This window comes from Pteropus alecto, unplaced genomic scaffold, assembly GCF_000325575.1.
Source record: "Pteropus alecto unplaced genomic scaffold, ASM32557v1 scaffold195, whole genome shotgun sequence".
Lineage (NCBI taxonomy): Eukaryota > Metazoa > Chordata > Mammalia > Chiroptera > Pteropodidae > Pteropus > Pteropus alecto.
In genome coordinates, this window is record NW_006438073.1 from 9,526,140 (window position 1) to 9,542,639 (window position 16,500).

At 59.2% G+C, this 16,500-nt stretch overlaps 1 long non-coding RNA gene across 2 annotated transcripts; it reads right to left on the reverse strand.

Annotated features, from left to right (window-relative positions):
• Positions 1–6: 6 nt before the first annotated feature.
• On the reverse strand, positions 7–15,006 carry LOC107195875. 2 transcript variants are annotated; one of them, XR_003047270.1, is made up of 4 exons: positions 14,751–14,874; positions 14,362–14,498; positions 3,860–6,497; positions 7–2,778 (listed from the first exon to the last, which is right to left on the reverse strand). It is a non-coding gene; the product is annotated as an uncharacterized LOC107195875 (long non-coding RNA). The 2 variants fall into 2 exon arrangements; XR_001517178.2 differs by lacking the exons at positions 7–2,778; positions 3,860–6,497 and adding an exon at positions 13,388–13,932 and having other exon boundaries at positions 14,751–15,006.
• Positions 15,007–16,500: the final 1,494 nt, after the last annotated feature.

Genomic DNA, 16,500 nt, shown 5'->3' on the forward strand with positions numbered 1-16,500 from the left:
TCCTTGGGGGGACCTAGCTACGATGTGTGAGGGCGCCCCAAGTCCTTGTCACTGAACGGCTCTGCAGACAAACGTGAGGATCGACAGCCTGGCCCCACCCGCCTGTCCACTCACTGTCACCCACACCGGGTGGCGGCATTGACGTGACCGTGGGCCAGCTCTTCTCCTGTCCCTACGGAAAGGCTCCACCTCCCTCCCTCCCTGTGACCCACAGTTTCCAAAGCGGAGGACGGGGGCCCCAGTAACAGGACCTGTCGCTGGACACTGAGTTCCCGAGGCTCGGCGCCCCGTGTCCAGGCTTCCATGTGGGAACTGACCCCCAAAAAGGTTCCGAAAAGTTCCCAACTGGGGAAAAAGCAGCTTCTCCCGATGCTCCACTTCGAGAGCACGAGGCGGAACCCAGGCAGAGTGGCTTGTGCTGCGGGCCGCGGCCCCCACTCCGCCTGGGCCCCTGTCCCGTCTCCTCCTGCACCCGCTGTTCCTCGGCTCATCTCTCTGTACACGCACAGCTCTCCCCGTGCGTGGTGATGCGGGATGAGGCCTACGGGCCCTGTGACCCCGGACCCCGGCTGCTCTGGGCCCGCCAGGCCTCAGGTCCCACGAAGCTGGCGAGAGCCTGGCGTTTTAGGTTTGTGCCTATGTCACAGCCCCGTTGAGACCCCCCCTCCTGTGGAGAATCCCTGGTGTAGAGAAAGGGAGCCGCACCCCAGAGATAAGGGCTCCCGACCTCGGACAGGCACTGGGAGAGCTCTGACCCCCGCTTCCCGCCGCGCCTTCTTGCTGGGGCAGGGGACGGGCAGTCGGGGCCCTGCAGACCTAACGTGTGGGCCGTCAGCCTGCGGGACATAGTGACGTTATTGTGGTGGGGGGAGCGGGGGCAAGGCCCAGAGGTGAACCCGTGGCCCTGTCCTTCAAACGGAGAGTAAGGTAAACAAAGGTGCTTCCTACACCAACCGTAAGGTAAACAGGGCCCTGGCTTCCTTTGTTTCTAATCCAGGGACTTGGTTCCCTGGAGATCAAAGCGGTTTTTCTCACTGGGCTCCGCCCTTCCTGGAGTCAGAGGGCAGCGTCCCTCACAGGAGCTCTGTTTTCTTACGTTTGATTTGCCCCGCCTGCTGGCAGAGCATATTTCATCCCTGGGGAGGGCCCAGCAGCCTGGCAGTGGGGCCGTCACCCCATGTGTAGACAGTCACCAAGATCCTCACCTAAACTTAGCCTCAGGGTGTCTGGAACCCAAAATATGTCCTCTTGAGAACAGGGACCCCTTAACAGAGCAGAATACAGGGGGTGTGCATAAAGCTCCCAGCCTGCGATCATGGATATAGAAGCCTCCTCACCAAAACCCCCAGCGACGGATTAACCCAGCGCCATGCTGAGCCTGGGGTGGGGGCAGCCTGTGGCCTAAGCTTTCCCCGCAGTCGGGGGCGGGGTGCCTTGCAGGGGGCAGTGCCAGCTCCACAGGCCGGGGAGGTGTCAGGGGCCTGCGGGCTCCACGTCCATTCTGAAAAAGACGATTAACAAAGGGCAACGGCGGGCGGAGGCTTGCCACACGATTTCACCGCCCGTGGTGGGACAAAGCTCCGAATCCCCGGCTCCTTCCCCCCGGCTCCTTCCGGTCCGCTCCCCAGGAAACAGGAAGTGCTTTTGTTTTAAGCCCCGCGCCGCTGCGACCCCTGCATTTAACGCCACAGTAGTCACAATAAAACGCTTCCTGCTGTCCTTTGTCTTGGTCTTTGCTCTGTGACATGACAGGGTCAGCTGGGTCACAGGGAAAAGGCTCACTGACCTGGGTGTCCACCAGGCAGCACTGTCCCCCTTGGGGACTCCCCACGGGACGTCTCACTCCGACCGCGGACCCGCCCCGGCTGCCTGGGTTCACTTCGTGCTCTTTTTCCTAGTGGGCAAAACAGAGGACAACGGAGCAGCCCGAGCTGCCCTCCCCTGGGACAGGCCCGAGGACAGCCCTGGCCGGTCAACGGCTGAGGGGCCCAGGTCTCCAGCTAGATGCGCCGACACCCCGAGGCTGCCAGGTGCTTACCGGGCATGGAGATCTTCCTATTTTTAATGGTGACTAGTACATCACACAGACTGAACCTTGTCAATCAACCTTTTACACCTCAAAAGACCACAAAGAAAACGAAGACAGTCAACAAATTAGGAACGAGTATTTGCAAAACCACATCGGATAAAGGACTTGTATCCACAATAGACAAACTACTTGCAGGGTGACCAGCTATCCTGGTGGGGAGTACAAGAGTATTAGTGTCACCTAGAGTCACAGCTGCAGGCGGCGGGGCCAGGATTTGAACCCCCGTGTTAGACTCCAAGCCCCAGGCTCCACGCGGCGACTTAACGCTGCTTCTCCGCAGGGTCCAACGCCGCGGCACGGGAAGGGACCCCGGCGCTCAGGCGCCCTGCGACCAGGCCGGGAAGAAGGCCCGGACGCGGCCCTGCCCGCTCCGGGGAGGCCCGGCGGCTCGAGGCGCCTCCGTTGGTGGAATCAGTTTCCTTTTCTGTCACGTGGCGATGGGAAATGCACTTTTCACGGCGCAGTCGGCACAGGGCGCGACCGCACGCGTGCGCAGCGGCAGGTGGGGATGGCGGTGACGAGGGGGGCACGCCGTGGAGGAGGCCTCCCGGGGCGACCTGCTGGCGACACGTCTCTGCACCCTCGGGTGGAACACCTCTCGCTGGCTGTGGGCACGCGGCCACAAGCTCAGTGAAACGTCTCGTGAGGGTGCTCGCAATCTGACCCATTCACGGTGACTCACGTTTGGTCTTGAAAGAAAGAAAATGCCTTTATGAGCACGTTTGTGCTGTGTTAATTGTCACAACACATCTTTGGAATAAACTGCACACAGAGACGCACGTCGGTCCTGCGGTTCTGGCCGGCACGTGAGTCACTGGGCACCTGTCTTTGGGGAGCCACGCGCGGCGCCTCTGCTCCTGACCGGTGGGGCCTGGCCCTGCCCCTCTCAGCCCAGCACCCTGCCTCGGGGCCCAAAGAGTGGGGGCGAAGCGGGGGACTCAGAGAGGACCGACTCAGCCCGCGATCTGCAGAGACGAGGGAGAAGCGAGGGGAGCCCTCTGCACGGGACCCCGGCCCGTGGACACAGCACGGCGGGGCCCAAGCCCGGAGGATCCAGCGTGCCTGGGCGGGGCGGGAGCCATTAGCAGGTGCGTGTCCAGAGAGGCCCGTGCTGGGCAGCCGGAGCCCAGTTGGAGAGGAAAGGCCTGCGGGTCCCAAGCCGCCTTGCACACCAGAGGTGGCCCAGCCTGTGCTGCCCGGTGAAGGGCCAGCCCGGGTCAGCCTGGCTGATGGGGAGGAGGCAGAAAATGAAGCCTGCGGCCTCTGTGGTCACGTCTGGGCTCATGCGATGGCGAATGCTCATGGGAGCCGCAGTCGGAAGGGTTCTCCGCACCCCCACCGGCCACGGCCGCACTCCCGAGCCTGCCCCTCCCACGCAGGGTGCTCCTGGGGCCGGCTCTGTTTACGCAACCTCTCCAGCATGACCACTTGGCACAGACGGGGCATTCCGGCTCGGCGCCCACGCCCCCGCCTGTGGCCTGCCTGGGACCCAGGGGCACTGGGCCTGGCAGACACCCGCACAAGCCTCGCAGGCGGTGACAAATCGCAGCCACTCAGCTGGACAAGGGCCACGCCCCAGTGAGGGGAACCTCCCCACGCCCACCCCCTCCGCCTGTCCCCCAACCCCCGCCGGCTCCCCAAGCTCACACAGTCCACAGCTAGAGGTCACTGCCGGCCCAGCTGGGGGCCTCCTGCTCCAGCTGCTCAGCCAGGCGAGGCTGGCTGATCAGCCAGCAGGACGGAGCAGCACTTTGTCACTGAGGAGCTTACCTGCTTAGATGTGGGGCGGGGAGAAGAGTGGAAAGTGGGCAGTTATGTAGCGGAGAGGCAGGTGTTGGGGATGACAGGGCGGCCTGAGGGCTCAGGGCGGCGACGCTGGGGATGTGGGGAGTGGGCAGGCTTGCGTGTGGCCTCGTGCACCGGAAGCGCCTTCTTTTAGACAAGTAGCTTCCGTCACTGTTACTGTTGGTCATCGGAGGTTCTGCCATGCGGGAGACAAGCTTTGTTCGTGACTCTGAGGTCTCACACTGACGAGGAGACACGTGTCCTGTGTGGCCTCTGACATGAGATCCCGGCTCTGCCGAGAGAGGGTCCCCCTGGAATTCCGAGGGCCCTGTTCCGAGGGCCAGCGTTTGCGTGTGAACAGCACGAGCCAGGGCCTTGGGATCAGGAGGGTGTGCGGTCCTCCCTCAAGAGAGATGGAGGTTGGCGTGGGGAGGGGCAGGCCCTGCCCATCGTCCTTGCAGGACCGACGCCCAGGGGCAGGACACTTGGCTGGTGTCCCAGGGTGGGGGCCCAGAGATTGTAAGCCAGCCTGCAAGTTAACAGGTGAGCGCCCCGGGGCACTGGGGGTAAGGGAAGAGGTGACTGTCCCCACCTCCCGGGACCTCTCCTGGGTGGGAGAGGCGGCCCACATGCCCTGGCTCCACGTTCGGAGGAGGAGCAGCCTGCGGTGGGAGCCAGGATGTGATCGTGAACAGTCGTGACGTGGGCCGCCCCCCGCGGGGCGTGCGGAGCAGGATCAGCGCTGGCAAGCCGAGGACGGCAGGCTCGGACGTGGACGCTAACCCCCCGTGAGTTTCACCAGCGCTGTCAGCTGTCCCCGCGCACCCGGGAGCTGGGAACAGCCCTTTACGGCACAGAGGAGAGGCCAGAGTGGACACCGACTTCCCTCCCCGATCCCACCACTTTGTGCCCCACAGCGGGTCGAAGGCCGTCCCTGTGGCCTGCCGGAGCTGGCTCCGTTCCTGGCTGTGGCTCGCCGTGACGAAGCCGCGGCCACCCAACCCCTCCGGGGCCGCGCATCTCCCGCGGACGGTTTCTTCGGGCCGCCGTGTTCCCTGCTTCCTTCTCCTTCAAATACGTGTAGTAGCCGAAGCCAAATGCCAACGAAGACAAGTGATGACGAACACGCCATCGACGACGTGGCCCTCTCCTCTGCATCCCCAGCTCCCCTCCCCCGAGGCCTTAAAGAGACTCTCCCGGGATGAGGAAAACTCAGGGACGTCTGCAGAACAAAGTGGGCTTATTCCAGCTTCCTAGCTCCTGAAGCCTGACTGTGCCAAAGACGGGCCACCGCGACGATGCCAGACGCGAAGCAGACTGAAGACAGCTGCTCCACGGTCCTGTCGGTCATCTAGTTTTTGTAGCAAATTAGCCCAAAACTTAATGGCTTAAAGCAATAACAAGTGTGGATTCGCTCTCCCAACTTCTGTGGGTCCGGAGTCCCGGGCAGCTTGGGCGGCCCTGGCCTGGGGTCTCTCACGAGGCCGTGGGGCTATGGCCGTCGGACAGGCTGCCTGGGACCAGCGGGCCCCGTCCGAGGTGGCTCCCTCCGGCAGCGTGCAGGCCGATGGTGGCTGTCGGCCGCAGGCATCTGCTCCTATCCCCGTGGGCTTCTTGGCAGTGCTGCTTGACTGTCCTCAAGCACAGCAGCTGCCCTCCCGTGCCCCTGACCAAGAGGTCAAGGGCGAGCTCAGTGTCCTTATGACCTTTATTCGCGATCACCATAAATTCAAGTCTTGCTTTGTCGCTTTCCTTTCTCACCTTCTAGTGTGACCACAAACGCAGCCTCTTCTTCCCTTTTAGGCTAAACCATTTGAGAATTGAAAATCTTAACGTCTGGCTGGGATCTGAGATGTGAAAGAGACACCAAAGTGTGTCATAGATTTATCTTAACCCCCAGAATCCAGTGCAACCAAGAAAATGCAAAATGACCCCCCAAGGCACCAATGGGTCATTGTAGGGGTGTGGACAGAGGAACGTGTGGGTGGGAGAGAGAGTTGATCTGCCAACCCAATAGTTCCCAGCCTTTGTGGCACCGGGGACCGGTGCTCCTATGAGAATCTGATGCCTGATGATCTGAGGCAGAGCTGAAGCGGTGATGCTGGCGCTGGGGGCGGCTGCAAATACAGATGCATTCAGATGAAGTTCACTGCTCACCCACCCACCACTCACCTCCTGTTGTGCGGCCCGGTTCCTGACAGGCCGTGACCCGCACTGTCTGCAGCCCCGGGGGTAGGGGACCCTGTGCTCGCTGGAAAGGGACTCGAGGACTGGAAGAAGCTGAGACTGACCAGCACCAGCGCCAGGCCATGTCTGGGAAGCGGAAAAGTCTTACCTGCAATTTGCACAATAGTCACTAACAACAACGCTGCCCTCCGTGCCAGGCGCCCTCCCATGGACTCTGGGGTTACTTATGCATGGGATCCTCACGGCGACCTGAACTAGATGCCACCATCGTGCCCACTGTGCAGACAGGGAGACTCAGCACAGAGGTCCAGCGTCTCATCGGAAGTGTAGGCCAGCAAATGACAAGTGTGGGTTTGCATTCGGGCTGCTTGCGTCCAGTCACTCACTCAGCACGTGGCCCCAGGTCTCCCAGACTGTCCTAAACTGGATCCTGCACCTATGGAATGCAGAGGACGTCTCAGGCACCCAGAAACCTTGACGTTCCAGCTGGGGGTCAGCCGGGCCCAGCCTGGGGGGAAGCAGGTGGGCGCAGACACGCAGGTCCCGGTCGCCAGCCGGGGCTTTCTTATCTTGCCAAGAGCCCAACCACGTCGTGATGGCCTAACGGCAAATGCTGACTTCACAGTTGTACTGCGCCGAGGTACAGAGTCCAGCTGCGTAGAGTCTGCAGAACATCTCATCTGTCCTGGCTGCGAACGCCTCTTATTCTTGCTGCGCCTTTCGGCCTGTGCACTGACTCAGCGAGAAGGACGAAGCCACGGGCATGAGTAATCTCTGGTTGAACCCCACGGTGAAGTGATTTTGATCAAAACAACTATTTCTGGCCTGGAATCTGAGGATAGTCGGGCTAGGCTCTAATTTCGGGTCTGACCCGTCCTAGCCTGGTGACCAGGAAGTGAGGGTTCCCTTGTCCTGCCCCGGCCTGAGACTTCGCCAGTCGGGAAACGAGGGCCGTGCCAGACTATATGACGCGGGCTCGCTCTGAGCAGTCGGTCAGCTAGGACACTTAGCACAGTGCCCGATGGTCATAAACGTGCAATGACAGACCTCCCTGCCTCTCAAGCTGCCATTGGTTACAGAACACATCACTGTTTTGGGTGCCATTAAGAAAGAAAAAAAGAAAAAATTCATGCAGGTAAACAATGCCACTCCATCAGCTATCAGACTCATCCCAGTTCTGGAGACGGCAGGCTGAGAAGCAATGTGTGACCCCAAATCGGCGAGACACAGTGCGGCTGCTGGGCGGACCGGCCCGCCCATGGACGCCGGCCCTCCACCCTGGCTTCTCACAACTCCGTGGCCCTGGCTCCAAGACACGAGTGACGTCGTTCCGTCACATTCTGCTGTCAAGCAAATCACAAGGCCAGCTACCGAATGGGGTGGGGAGGAGACCTCTGGGTGGAGGAACACGGAACACTGGGTTCTGTTTGTCACTGTTGTACGCCACGGGAGGCAACGAAGGGCCTGTGGGGCTAGAATCAATGACACAGACAGCATGAAAATAAGCTGTTTAATGGTGATTTTCTCCTCTTCACTTTCCTTCAATATTACTGATGAGCCATTTTTCTTCACAATGAAAAGTGTTTCTTCCCAAGATGTACTCGATCGGAGCACTGCGTTTCCGGCAGCTGGGCTGCCCTGGGCGGCAGGGCTGGACTCAGGCTTCTGGCGAAGAACGGGCTGGTGAGCCGATGGCGGAGGGGCGGGGGGGCGGCGATGTCACTGAGGGGGCGAAGGGGGAGAAGGGAGGAGGGCTGCCCACACCTGGGGATGCACGGTGGACTCGGGAAGCGTGGCTTCCATGATGAACCGCTGCACGCACTGCTGTAATACAGATCACTTTTAAAGAGCCTCAGTCAACAGACAGGAAGCAGAGCACACCCAGACGGGTTCGCAGACACTGAGGGGTCAGCACTCTTCAATCACGTGACAGGATGGGCTCCGCTTCGGAAAATGGCGAGTCAAACTCGGGCCATGCAGACGCCCCCAAAAAGAACTGTCCTTTCCCACTCCTATTAGAATGACCCAGTATGCGTGAACGCCCTCCCCCCAAAATGGGCCAAGCTCCGGGATACCTTTAGAGATTCTAGCATGGTATGACTGAGAAAAACGAGAAAAAACAAGGGGCCTAAGGAAGATACGGTCACAGTGGGAGTGCTGAGGCCTCCGACCAATGACGAATGTCGTATGCAACATGAGCACTATATGTAAGGGAAGTACAAAAACATATGTGTAAAAGGTGATCTGTCTTTAAATCACTAGTTGAAAAGATAAAACTTATAGTCCTAAAACGTTAGAAATCAAAATGGAGCAGATAATCTAATTCGAGTTCTTGTATACATGCTTATTGTGTCACCACCACAACCACCATCACCATGACCATCATCACATCACCATCACCACCATCACCACCACCACATTATGACATGAACACAGACACTGTGTTCAGTGCTTTAACTGCACTGCGTCATCTGAGCTTCGCAAAGCACCATCACCACCAGCACCATCACCACATCACCATCATCACCACCACCACCATCACCACCATCACCACCACCACATTATGACATGAACACAGACACTGTGTTCAGTGCTTTAACTGCACTGCGTCATCTGAGCTTCGCAAAGACCCTATAGCTTCAACCTGGCCTTCTACAGGTAGAGTAACAAAGACTCAGGGAGGTACTACTGCCACGATCACCACCACCACCATCACCACCATCATCACCATCATCACCGCCACCATCACCACCACCATCACCACCACCATCATCACCACCACATTATGGCATGAACACAGACACTGTGTTCAGTGCTTTAACTGCACTGAGTCATCTGAGCTTCGCAAATACCCTATAGCTTCAACCTGGCCTTCTACAGGTAGAGTAACAAAGACTCAGGGAGGTACTACTGAGCCAGGGTGTTGGATCTGGGGCTGATGTTCGACCGACTCCAAAGCCTATTTCTAACCGCTCTGCTCCCCGGCTCTCCAACGGGTGGTGCTGCCGAGAGCTCAATGCTCAGAGTTGGCACAAAAAGAAATGATGCTGGAGGAAGCTTCCCTCCGACTCTGCAGACACTGCACATCTGTGCTGGTTTTTAGCCCACCACTTGTTTAACTTTTGGAAAAGAATCTATTTGCATCTAAGCAATGTATTTTTTAAAATCTTCAAGTTTTCTCATTTCATCTCAAGTGGCACGCGTAAAGCTGACACAAAAATCAACATGAAATGAATCATAAAAACCTAAAGATGATGAAAACAATCGGTTTAGACAGGGCTGGCATCCAAGACGAATTCGCCTGGGTTGCCTCTGTAATCCCGCCCCTCGTAAATCATCCTTGTCTTCTGCCATCCTGGGTTTATCAGGAGGTTCTCGCCCTGCAATTTATCCTGAATACATGAGGCTTTACCTTTGGGAAAGTAATTAAGCACTGCCCAGCTCAGAAATAAAGATTCAGAATGCATCATACACGAAAATTAGAATGTAAACACAGAAATCTCAATTAACCTTCTAATCTGTAGGTCAGCAGGAGGGGTCTCCGAGTTACAAGATAAATACAATGCCCTTTTTCTACAGACCCCATCTGGCTGGTGACAGAATTCAGGTCACAGCAATTAGTTATAATAACAGGAGGGAAACAAAAGGTCGTGCTGTCCGTTCACCTCTGGAAAGCCCAGTGCCTGGCCGCGGCCTGGGACGGGGTCAGAGACAGCGGTCAGCTGTGGAACAATCTTCGAGTTTATAAACAACAGCTTCTAGACGGGGCTATGTTGGAGGAGCAGGGAAGAAAATGCAAACAGCCGTGGCACCCCTCAAGCCTGGGCGAGGCTGTGACGGCCTGCTTCAGGTCACGCCGAGGTGCAGAGCGTCTGGCGTCAGCAGCGACGCCACAGGAACAGGCCCGCAGGGGCCCTGTCTCTGGCCTCAGCGGCTGCACCTGAGAGCGAGACTCCTGGGGAGGAGGTGACCGGTGAGCACGACCACTCGCTCAAGGGTCAGGGCTCCCTGGGAAGACTCCGCCTACCAAAAGGCTCGAGGCCCAGGACGGGGTGGCCCACGACCTCCCCTTCCCACCACCTTCCTCCTGCTCCCCGACCGTGCCAGCCTTCCGCACCCAAGAGAAGACCGGCCACGCTCCCCCTCTCGGCCAGATCTTTAGAAAGCAGAACCTAATTTTCTAGCACGCTCATAACCTTCAGTGAAAATGGACACACGGATACTTAGTCGAACAGTGTCTTCCCCCAAGTTCACGTTCTCCCAGAGGCTCAGAACGTGACCTTATTACCTGAATTGGAATCAGGGTCATTACAGATGCACTTGTTTAAGTGGAGTGAGGCCACACTGGAGTAGGGAGGCCTCCGACGCAGTACGTCTGGCGCTCCTAGAAGAGGGGACCGCAGGCACGTACACGGTGGGACAGAGGCAGAGGCGGAAGCAATGCTTCCACATCCAGCACCGAGGACGGCTGGCACCACCACGGCCGGAGGACGCAAGGGGGGCCTCCCTGGAGCCTCAGAGAGAACACGCCCTGCCCACACTGTGACTTTGAACTTTCGACCTCCAGAACAGTGACGGGATAAATTTGTTGTTCACAGCACTTTGCAATGCTGTCCTCGGAAACTAACACCATGTGTAAAAGCGGCGTTTCGGAGTTTGCTCTGGACCGAGTCAAGTTAACGTAAGCCAGAGGGCGAGCTGTCCCGCATTCCAGCTGCGGAAACTTGGTCCCCTGTCGCTCAGGTCGACCGGCTGAACTCAGAGCCCCCCGTGCAGGTCCCCGCCCCGCCCCTCCCGGGCATGCCAGTCCCAGCGCCTCCTTAGAAAGGCTGGCACCTCGGCCACCGGCCTCGACCAAACACCCTCCTTCCTGCTCCACGGCTCCACAGCTCGTCCTTGATCCTCTTCCCCTCGTCAGGAGGTATCTGTCACTATCCACGCCCTGTAACCTTCTAGCTTCCGGTCCTGACGCAACAGCCCTGCCCGCAACAGCCCTGCCCGTTCGCCGCTAGGTAATTCTGAAATCTCATTTTGGGAGTTCTCATCCGTTTTAATACTCACGCCCCAGCGCCTAGACTGTGAGAGACGTCATACTTGAATAAGCAAATGAGTAAATGAAATAATACTCTTGAACCTATAAAATGGGTTCACGTTTCAAAGCCCACATGTCATCAGGATCATGTCCCTTCCTTCCCTCTCTTACGTGCCTGCCTCTTGCACAAGCTCCAGTCACGGAGGACCCGGGCCACTCCGCTGCAGAAGCTGCTGGGGGCGGGGCGGGGGCGTGAGCCTGGCATGCGCGTTGCAGGGCAGGGAGGACACCGTCTCGTGAGTCGCACGGTGTCAGCAGGGCAGTGCAGCACTGCTCAGGACGTGACAGGGTCCTGCACAAGGTCCCACCCTTGCTGTGAGCAGGGTCCCGGGCTCCACCCCACGTGTCTTCCACTGGTGCTGCCGCTGCTGAATTCAGGGCTGTGTCCCTGGTCCCTGAGCTCCCTCTGGGAGCCGAGGCTTGAGGTGGCCATGACAACAGCACTTACCGGAGTACGTGGCACGTGTGTAAATACTGGAAGAGGTGTGACAGGGACTCAGGGTTTCGTCATCACCTTCGGCCATTCCGAGCCAGAAGGAGCCTGTGCACGTCACTGATAATGACAGCACGAGCGGGCGGGTGGTCACACCCCGGCTCAGGGGACACTCAGGGAAGAGCTGGGGTGTTCTGAAGAGGACCCTGGGCATGGGCAGGGGACTGGCCAGACCACACGTGTGGCATTGTGGAATCCCGCGGTGTCTGGGAAGCAGCAAAAGCGCCCCAGTCCACACCTCCCCTGGGAGCTGCCACCCTGACCGATGCCCCATGAGCCGTGCTCCCTGAGGTGACTACACAGGCATGTGTGCTTTACGACTAGGGAAAGGCGGTGTGACCCCTGGTGCCAACAGGCCACTCACAGCCCCTGCTCATCTGAAGGACTGTCGTGCAGACGGATGTCTCGGGGACAGCCAGGGCCCTGTGGGGATGGCGGGCCGGGACGTCCGGCATGGCGTGCTTCCCCTTGGGGACAGCGCACTGAAGAGTCAGCTACAGATCACGAGGTTCACGAGACACCAGAACTGAAGAGGGGACCAACAGGGACGACAAACCCCGCTGCAGAGTGCTCCCGGGAACCCCGTGCGACACCCAGAACTCAGTAGCGCCCCGGGGAGGCAGGCCTGCTTTCCAGCCAGAGCGCCCTGAGGCGCCTGCTGCAGGTCCCCTGCCCTCCGGGGAGCCACACAGTGTGGCTCCGCTTCGTCCCTGACTGAGCCACTGGTACCGGGGCGCCTGTGCCTCTCGACATTGTCATAATTCCCTCAGTCCCTTTGACGTTGACTTGTACGTGTCCACTTAGGCAGACTCTGTGACCAGTCTAGATGCCACGTGGTGAACGTGTTTTTAAAATGCGATTACATTACGTGAAGCAATGTAGCCTCGGGCGTGTGGGTGGGCCTCATCCAGTTAGTTGAAGGCCTTAAGAGGAAAAAGACTGGAGTGGCCAGGGAGCAGGGATGTCCCCTGCAGGGGGCCTTCCGACTCGGAACACACGCTCTGCCTGGATCTCCAGCCTGCTGGCCAACCCTGACCCTCCAGACTCGACAGGCCCACGAAATCATGAGCCGATGCCTTAAAACAAATAAACAAGTGCACACGCACACACACACACGTGCGCGTGCGCTTACACACCATAATGGTTGTTCCCCTGCAGAACCCTAGCACAGTCCCCACGGTACCCTCCCTACAGCGCTGGCCCAGCTGGAGGGCAGGGCAGGGCCACTTACCCCAACGATCAGTCTGCTCACCTATAAAGTGGGAACAGTGACACCTACCTCACAGGTTAGATGAGACGAAAGATCCGGAAGCACTTTGTAATCAGCTGTCTCTGCAAAATTATTATTTTCAACGTTCGACTTCCCAGGACAAATTAAAGGCTGCGTGGCCTTCCTTCAGAGTCGGCTCAGTGGCGCCGGTGGCTGTCTCCGGACACCCGGGCCCTCTGCCCCCTCCAGGCCTGACACACTCGCATCCTATTATTACGGTCCACCCCCAGCCAACGCCAAGGAGATCAAGCAGTGCTGCCCATGAGACAGAGAATCGGGACACAGTGACCCAGTGGGACAGGCCAGGAATACCTGCGGTATAGTCAAGCCAGCCTGTGACTCTAACATCAAAAGCAAACGCTTCTCAAGGCATCGTCATCTGTCTACCAGATGCGTGTCTGCCAAGTACCTGGGCGTTGTCAAACAAGCCTCCGGCTGGGCCAGATTACAGACAGGTGACTAAGGGCCAGATGCGTTGTCTGCCAGGTACTCCGGCTGGGCCAGATTACAGACAGGTGACTAAGGATGGCTGGGGGGTGGTGACTCATTCCTACGTCCTGGGGCCCTGAGATGGCCACCTCCATCACAAGTCGGGGGGTGATGCAGCCCCTCCTGTGTCTTGCTGACCGGCAGGAGAGAGCGGCATGCTGCCCACGCTTCCCTAGTCCCCGGTCGGTCCGACTCGACCCCAGCCTTGGCGCTGTCCTAGGGACCCCGCCAGGGCAGACCCGGTCACGGGGACAGAACTGCGCACGGCGTCCGTCCTCCCTTACGGCGGGCTCGCATCTCAGTGGGACGCTGTCTGCTGAGGAAACAAGTCCATGGCCCTGGGCCTCCGATATGGTACCCAGATCCTCGCCTCAGGCCCTCGGGGCTGTGGTGCTGCTCGTCTGCAAGAGGCTCTGGAGGACCGTCCCTGCACGCTGTCCCCTGCTGACCTGGCGCTTCCTGCTCAGGAGGAGGTGGTTGGCACGGACTCAGAGGCTACCAGACTGGGAAGGGTCCCTGGGAAACGTCTGGAATGATTCATTTCAAATACAGACAAAGACGATTGCAAGGAGTCCTACATTCAAATAAAACCTTCCCCCAACGTAAGTAAGTAAAACCCACAAAAGCACTCTGAACGTGGTGGCTGGAGGGCTGGCTGACGAGAGGAAGGGAAAGCACGAGTCCTGTGGGCGCCCCGCAGCCCCTAAGGGGTCCCACAGTGCTGGCTTTGGGGAGCACAGTCAGACCTGCAACCAGGCCCCCTGCTGAAGACGAGGAGCCCAAGGCCCTGTAACCACCACAAGGTTGCACCCATGGGACCAGCTCCCCAACACGGAGCAAAACTCAACATGAGCTAAAGAAGTCGGATCCGCCACCCAAGCCCCCGCCCCTCAGGGAGCCACCCTCATCCCCGTGCGTGATGCCCGGTCCCCCTCCAGTTCTGAGACAGCACCCACCTGTCACTCCAACAGGAAGATATTTCGACTAAACTTCAAACCAACACAAGCAGGAAGTAATCGATTTTCCCTCTCTGAAGCATTTCCCCGCTCTGGCTTTCCGCAGCTCTCCCTGAGCCGGGGTCCACGGAGCTCCCCTGGAGGAGGTGTCATGTGGTGGTGAAGGGCACACAGAGAGCAGAGCGACCTTGGCTCCGGGACCATTAGCCCTGGGGACGCAGTCACCCAAACCCTCTGGGCTTCAGTGTCCTCAGCCACAGAACGCACGGCTGACGGCGCGTTCACGGTTGGGTTCACCCAACGGTGCCCCCGGGTCTGCAGCGGCAGATGCGTGGTGAGCGGTATCCGCGTGCTGCCCCTCATTCCCCTCCTTAGTCCTGGGGTCTTACCAGCTCTTCTTCCCATTATCTGCTCATTCTCCATTACTGTCAGTTTGGGTTCCTGTAACCCACTCTGGGTGAGCACAGCAGCTCTGTAACTGACAGCCCTGGCTTCAGGCCATTTTAGATTTTCAAATGGCTCCTTGGCATGTACTGATTAAAAAAAACAACTATCCACCCACGTATCCAAGAATTTCCAGAATCCGATTTGACTTTATGGGCCAAACTGAGTCACCTGCCCCCACCATTAAAGCTGCCCCAGCTTTGCCAGTCTCCTTTCTCCCCAGCAGCCCTGGCCATCCCAGTCCATCCCAGTCCATCCCGTCTCCAGGCCTGGACTCCGGCCAGTCCCTCCCCAGAAACGCCCTCCTGCCCCCAAGCACCGCCCTACCTCCCGCACCAGCTCAGGTATGTCCCCTCCGCCCTGACACCCCGGCCGGCCCTGGCCTGCGGGCTCCCCAGGCCTCGCGGGCTTTATCTGAAGAGCGAGGCCTCCCCTAAACAGCCCGACGTCCAGATCGAAACTTGGTTCCTGGCTTTATTAAGGGCTTTCGAGAACAGGAAAGGATTCCGAGCCACTGACCGCCACGCTTCTGAAAACGCCCTTCCTGACCTGGCCGGTTCCCGCCAGGCTGCGGCCTCCCAGACGCCGCTGTCAGTTCTGCTCGGAGACCCCAGCTGCGCCCAGACAGGCGCCCCACCCCGCTGCCCCCGGCTTTCCCGGCGGGGGTGGCCCGAGCCCCCGCGACCCCGGGAGGGCGCCCGGACACTGGGCCTCTCCTACCCCATGGTCAGCTTCTGACGCAGCCCTCCCGCTCGGTGTGGCGTTATCGCCCACAACACTCCATGTCCCAGGAGTGCCATGCTGTCCAGGCGTTGCCTACCTGGCGCTCGCTTGTGTCACCTTCCCCAGCACGCGACAAGTTCCTGAACCGAGGGGGAGAGTCCTGGCTGACCGCACGGCCCTCCACAGCCGGCCAGCGCATCGCGGCGCCGATGACTCTCACTCAGGTCGCGGAAGGATTCGCACAACCTATCTGTCCCCAGAGCACGCTCTGTGACCCCTCTCTCCACGCAGCCGCAGACTGTCAGGCGCCGGCGTCCGTCCGGACGGCCCGCCGCGGAAGCCACGCTGCGCGTGCGCAGTCGGAGCCCGGGCCGTGGGCGGTGCCGGAAGTTCCGGCTTCTCCGCGGGTTCCGGGCCGCGCTCTGCGCCACGTGCCTCGCGGGAGGAAGGGCGGCGAGGGCCAGAGTGTGTTCGAGGTTCCGGTTGCGTCGCATGTCGGGGGCACGCAGCAAAAGTTTACTGACTGATTTATGCTGCGGAATGATTTATAACCGTCAGACGTCTCAAGCCAGCCTTTCCTCCATGCTTGTTATTTAAAAATCGTTCTTTGCAGGGAGCCGTACGTCGTGCACAGTGTGACGCTGATGTTTTCCGGGGAACGGTTTTTAAGCGCCGTGAAAGGAAACGTTGCAGTTCGGCCGCAGACCGGAGCCGGATGCCCGGGCCGCGTTCCGGGGACGAGGCCGTTGCAACAGGTTCCTGCGATGGAAAAGCAAGGCCGCCAAAAAGTTTTATGAAACGCGAATCTGCCCAAGAGGTGCCAGAGTCCCCCTGGGACGTTTGTCGGTTGTGTCTGGGGAGCAGTGTGGAGAGATTAGCGAGCGGATGGTGGGTGCTCCAAGATCTGCTCCATTGTTTGCGAGACAACAGTGAGCACAGCCTCCTGGAAAGTGCTCGTCCTGCCGGGTCCCG